Genomic DNA, 6,776 nt, shown 5'->3' with positions numbered 1-6,776 from the left:
GTTAGACATGTGTTTGGTTTAAAGCATAAACTCTTGTACCACCCGGCAATGTATGTTTTGTTGTTGTATATAGAATATAAAAGTAAGTTGCCTGATTTGAGCAGAAAAGCACTATACAATGTACTGAAAAAAATCTACTGTGAAGTTACGCAAAATGCAGCACATTTGTACTTCCATAGCTAAAAGCAAATATATTACAGCCGAAAATATTGATTTCACCTTAACTGTGATATTTCAGTTAGGACATGTGTTTGGTTTGAAGTATAAAAACTTGTACAACCTGGGAATGTATATTTCATTGTTGTATATAGAATGTCCAAGTAAGTTCCTAGATTCCAACAGATAAGCAGTATACAATGTAATGAAAAAACCTACTGTGAAGATATGCAAAATGCAACACATCATACTTCCAGAGCTAAAGGCAAATCCAATACAGCTTAATACACTGAATTCACATTACATGTGACATTTCAGTTAGGAAGTGTGTTTGGTTTAAAGCAGAAACACTTGTACCATCTGGCCATGTATCTTCCATTGTTTCATATGGAATGTCCATGTAAGTTGCTAGATTCCAGCAGAAGAGCACTATACAACATATTGAATAAACCTGGGAAGATACGTGAAATGAAACTCATTTGTACTTCTAGATCTAAAGGCAAATACATTACAGCTGAAAACAATGAATTCAAGTTACATGTGATGTTTAAGTTATGACTTGTGTTTTATTCAATGCATAAACACTTGTACCATCTGGCCATGTATATGTCATTGTTGTCTGTAGAATGACCTTGTAAGTTGCTAGATTTCAGCAGAAAAGCACTACACAACATACTGAAAAAACCTACTGTAAAAATATGTGAAATGCAACCCATTCGTACCTTGAGAGGTAAAGTCAAATACAATACAGCTGAAAACACTGAATTTACGTTACATGTGATATTTCAGTTAGGACGTGTGTTTGGTTTTATACAAAAATACTTGTACCACCCTGCAATGTATATTTTATTCTTTTACATAGAATGTCCAAGTAAGTTGCAAGATTCCAACAGTAAAGCACTAAACAACATATTGAAAAATCCTATAGTAAAGATATGCAAAATGCAACACATTTGTACTTCCATAGCTAAAGGGAAATAAAATACAGCTGAAAACACTGAATTCACGATACATGTGATATTTCATTTAAGATGTGTGCTAGGTTTAAAGCATAAACACTTGTACAACCAGGCCATGTGTATTTCGTTGTTGTATATAGAATGTCCAAGTAAGCAGCTAGATTCCAGCATAAAAGTACTATACAATGTACTGTAAATATCTACTGTAAAGACACACGAAATGCAACACAATTATACTACCAGAGCTAAAGGAAAATACAATACATATGAAAACACTGAATTCACATTACGTGTTATATTTCAGTTAGGATGTGTGTCTGGTTTAATGCATAAACACGAGTACCTCCCGGCCATGTATATTTCATTGTTGTAAATAGAATGTACAAGTAAGTTGCTACATTCCAGCAGAAAAGTACTATACTATGTACTTTAAAACTCTACCATAAAGACATGTGAAATAAAACACATTAGTACTTCCAAATTAAAAGAAAATACAATACAGCTGAAAACACTGAATTCACGTTCCAATTGGTATTTCAGTTAGGACATGTGTTTGGTTTAAAGCATAAACACTTGTACCACCTGGCCATGTATATTCATTGTTTTATATAGAATGTCCAAGTAAGTTGGTAGACTCAAGCAGAAAAGCACTATAAAATGTATTGAAAAATCGTATTGTAAAGATATGAGAAATGCAAAATATTCACACTTCCATACCTAAAGGCAAATACAATGCAGCTGAATATACTGAATTCACATTACATGTGATATTTCAGTTAGGTCGTGTGTTTGGTTTAAAGCATAAACATATGTACCACCCTGCCATGTATATTTCTTTATTTTATATAGAATGTCCAAGTAAGTTGCTAGAATCCAGCAGAAAAGCACTATATAAAGTATTGAAAAATCTCATTTTAAAGATATGTGAAATGCAACATATTTGTACTTGCAGTGCTAAAGGAAAGTACAGTACTGGTGAAAACTCTGAATTCATGTTACATGTGATATTTCAGTTTGACGTGAATTTGGCTTAAGCATAAACACTTGTACTACCCAGCCATGTATATTTCATTGTTTTATATAGAATGTCAAAATAAGTTGCTAGATTTCAGCAGTAAAGCACTATACAACGCATTGAAAAATCCTATTGTAAAGATACGTGAAATGCAACACATTCGAACGTTCAGAGTTAAAGTCAAATACAATACAGCTGAAAACACTGAACTAACGTTATATGAGATATTTCCATTAGGACATGTGTTTGGTTTAAAGCATAAACACTTGTATCACCCAGCCGTGTATATTTCATTGTTTTATATAGAATGTCCAAGTAAGTTGCTAGATTCCAGCAGAAAAGCTCTACAAAATGTACTGAAAAAACCTATGTAAACATTTGCAAAATGCAACACATTCATGCCTCGAGAGCTAAAGTCAAATACAATACAGCTGAAAACACTGAATTCATGTTACATGTGATATTTAATTTATGACTTGTGTTTTATTCAATGCATAAATACTTGTACCACCTGGTAATGTATATGTCATTGTTGTATATAGAATGACCATGTAAATTGCTAGATTTCAGCAGAAAAGCACTACAACAATATACTGAAAAAAGCTACTGAAACTATATGCGAAATGCAACCCATTAGTACCTTGAGAGCTAAAGTCAACTACAATACAGCTGAAAACACTGAATTTATGTTACATGTGATATTTCAGTTAGGACGTGTGTATGGCTTTATCAATAAATACTTGTACCACCCAGCAATGTATATTTTATTGTTTCATATAGAATGTCCAAGTAAGTTGCTAGATTCCAGCACAAAAGTACTATACAATGTACTGTAAATATCTACTGTAAAGACACGCGAAATGCAACACATTCGTACTACCAGAGCTAAAGGAAAATACAATACATAAGAAAACACTGAATTCACATTATGCGTTATATTTCAGTTAGGATGTGTGTTTGGTTTAAAGCATAAACACGAATACCTCCCAGCCATGTATATTTCATTGTTGTAAATAGAATGTGCAAGTAAGTTGCTAGATTCCAGCATAAAAGCACTACAAAATGTACTGAAAAAAACCTATGTAAACATTTGTGAAATGCAACACATTCGTACCCCGAGAGCTAAAGTTAAATACAATACAGCTGAAAATACTGAATTCATGTTACATGTGACATTTCAGTTAGGACATGTGTTTGGTTTAATGCATAAACACAAGTACGCCTGACAATGTATATTTTATTGTTTTCTATAGAATGTCCAAGTAAGTTGGTAAAGTCAAGCAGAAAAGCAGTATACAGCGTATTGAAAAATCCTGTTGTAAAGATATGCGAAATGTAACATATTCAAACTTCCAGAGACAAAAGCAAATACAATAAAGCTGAAAATACTGATTTCACGTTACATTTGATTTTTCAGTTAGGACGTGTGTTTGGTTTAAAGCATAAACAGTTGTACTACATGGCAATGCAAATTTCATTGTTGTATATAGAATGTCCAAGTAAGTTGCTGGATTCCATTAGAAAAGCACTATAAAACGTTCTGAAAAAACTGACTGCAAAGATATGTGAAATGCAACACATATGTCCTTCCAGAGGTAAAGGCAAATACAATACAAATGAAAACACTGAATTCACTTTACATGTGATATTTCAATTAGGACATGTGTTTGGTTTAAAGCATAAACTCTTCTGCCACCCGGCCGTGTATATTTCATTGTTCTATATAGAATATACAAGTAACTTGCATGATTTCAGCAGAAAATTACTGTAAAACATACTGAAAAAATCCTATTGTAAAGATTTGTGAAATGCAACACATATGTACTACCAAAATTAAATGCAAATACAACACAGCTGAAACCACTGAATTCATGTTACATGTGATATTTCAGTTAGGACATGTGTTTGGTTTTATGCATAAATACATGTACCACCTGGCCATGTATATTTCATTGTTGTATATAGAATGTCCAAGTAAGTTGCTAGATTCCAGCAGAAAAGAACTATAGAACTTATTGAAAAACCTACTGTAAAGATACACGCATTGCACTTCCGGTCTGGGCCCGAGCATAGAGCAGGTCACAGGCGGCAGCTCCGTACCCAACCCCAGAAAACCGAGAGAAACAGGGACTCCCAGGAGCTTGAACTCACGCAACATCCCAGGTAAGGAAATAGTAGCACTTACCCCAAACAGGGAGCGACCGGGACCCACTGGGACCTAGGAATTCATTCCTGGCCCGGAGTGGGCTCCATCCAGTCTGGGCCCGAGCACTCGCAGATCCCAGGAGGCAGCTCTGCACCTAATCTCCCAGAATCCAGAGGAAGCGGGGCTCGCAGGACCTCTGTGCCAAGCAGGGTCTTGGGCTAGGAGGTGGCAGTGGTTGCCCCCAAACAGGGAGCGGCTGGGACCCACTGAGACCCAGGAGTTCACTCCAGGCCCGGAGTGAGGGTTCCTTCCAGTCTGTGCCCGAGCAGATCCCGGGAGTCAGCTCTGCACCCAATCTCACAGAACCTAGAGGAAGCAGGGCTCTTGGTGGCTCTAACTAGCTCAAGCAGTTTCTTAGGCTAGGAGGTGGCAGTGTTTGCCCCCAATCAAGGAGCAACTGGGACCCACTGGGACCCACTGGGACTCACTGGGACCCAGGAATCCGTTCCTGACCCCGAGCCCCGGCCCCTTCCGGTTTCCACCTGAGTACGGAGCACATCTTGGGCCTTAGCTCTAACCCAAGCAGCAAAACCCAGCCCAAACAGTTCTGACACAACCTAGATAATAGGAAAGACAGGCTCCAGTCAGAGACAGCACAGATAGCACAAAGGTGATCCAGATGGTGAAAGGCAAGCACAAGAACACAAGCACCAGCAACCCAAGGTACTTGCCATCATCAGAACCTCGTTCTCCCACATTAGAAAGTCCTGAACTCCCCTTATCACCAGGAAATCAAGAACCAGATCTAAAATCACTTCTAATGATGATGCTAGAGGACTATAAGAAGGAAATAAATAACACTTTCAAAAAACTTGAGGAGAACACAGGTAAACAGGATGAAGTCCTTAAAGAAACACAAAAATCCTTTAAAGAATTACAAGAAAACACAAACAAACAGATGAAGGAATTGAACAAAACCATCGAGGACATAAAAATGGAAGTGGAAACAATAAAGAAATCACAAAGGGAGACTACCCTGGAGATAGAAAACCTAAGAAAGAAATCAGGAGTCATAGACACAAGCATCACCAACAGAATACAAGAGATAGAAGAAAGAATCTCAGGTGCAGAAGATACCTTAGAAAATATTGACACAACTATCAAAGAAAATGCAAAATGCAAAAAGCTGTTAACACAAAATATCCAGGAAATCCAGGACGCAATGAGAAGACCAAACCTAAGGATAATAGGTATAGATGAGAGTGAAGATTCCCAACTTAAAGGGCCAGTAAATATCTTCAACAAAATTATTGAGGAAAACTTCCCTAACCTAAGGAATGAGATGCCCATAATCACGCAAGAAGCCTACAGAACACCAAACAGACTAGATCAAAAAAGAAATACCTCCCATCACATAATAATCAAGACACAAAATGCACAAAACAAAGAGAGAATTTTAAAAGCAGTAAGGGAAAAAGGCCAAGTAACATATAAAGGCAAACCTATCAGAATTACACCTGACTTCTCACCAGATACTATAAAAGCCAGAAGATCCTGGACAAGTATCATACAAACCCTAAGAGAACATAAATACCAGCCCAAGCTACTTTACCCAGCAAAACTCTCAATTACCATAGACGGAGAAACTAAGATAGTCCATGACAAAACTGAATTTACACAGTATCTTCCCACAAATCCAGCTCTACAAAGGATGATAGCAGGAAAACTCCAATACAAGGAGGGCAATCATACCCTAGAAAGGGCAAGAAAATAATCCTTTTCCATCAAACCCAAAAGAAGATAACCACACAAACGATGTCTCCACTATTAGCAAAAATGACAGGAAGCAACAACACACTCCCCTTAATATCTCTTAACATCAATGGACTCAATTCCCCAGTAAAAAGGCATAGGCTAACGGACTGGATATGCAAACAGGACCCAGCCTTTTGCTGCTTACAGGAAACCCACCTCAGCAAAAAAGACAGACACTACCTTAGAGTAAAAGGTTGGAAAACAATTTTTCAAGCAAATGGCCCTAAGAAACAAGCGGGAGTAGCCATTCTAATATCGAATAAAATCAACTTTCAACTTAAAACTATCAAAAAAGATAAGGAAGGGCATTTCATACTTGTCAAAGGAAAAGTCAACCAACATGAACTCTCAATTCTGAATATCTATGTGCCAAATACAAGAGCATCGACTTTCATAAAAGAAACCTTACTAAAGCTCAAAACACACATTGCACCTCACATAATAATCACATAATAATATTGGGAAACTTCAACACCCCACTCTCAGCAATGGATAAATCATGGAAACAGAAACTAAATAGAGATACAGTAAAACTAACAGAAGTTATGAACCAAATGGACTTAACAGATATCTATAGAACATTTCACCCTAAAGCAAAAGAATATACCTTTTTCTCAGCACCTCATGGTACCTTCTCCAAAATAGACCATATAATTGGGCACAAGACAGGCCTCAACAGATATAA

Source organism: Grammomys surdaster, unplaced genomic scaffold, assembly GCF_004785775.1.
Source record: "Grammomys surdaster isolate TR1022 unplaced genomic scaffold, NIH_TR_1.0 365, whole genome shotgun sequence".
NCBI classification, from domain to species: Eukaryota; Metazoa; Chordata; class Mammalia; order Rodentia; family Muridae; genus Grammomys; species Grammomys surdaster.
Note: the sequence above shows the minus strand (reverse complement) of the source record.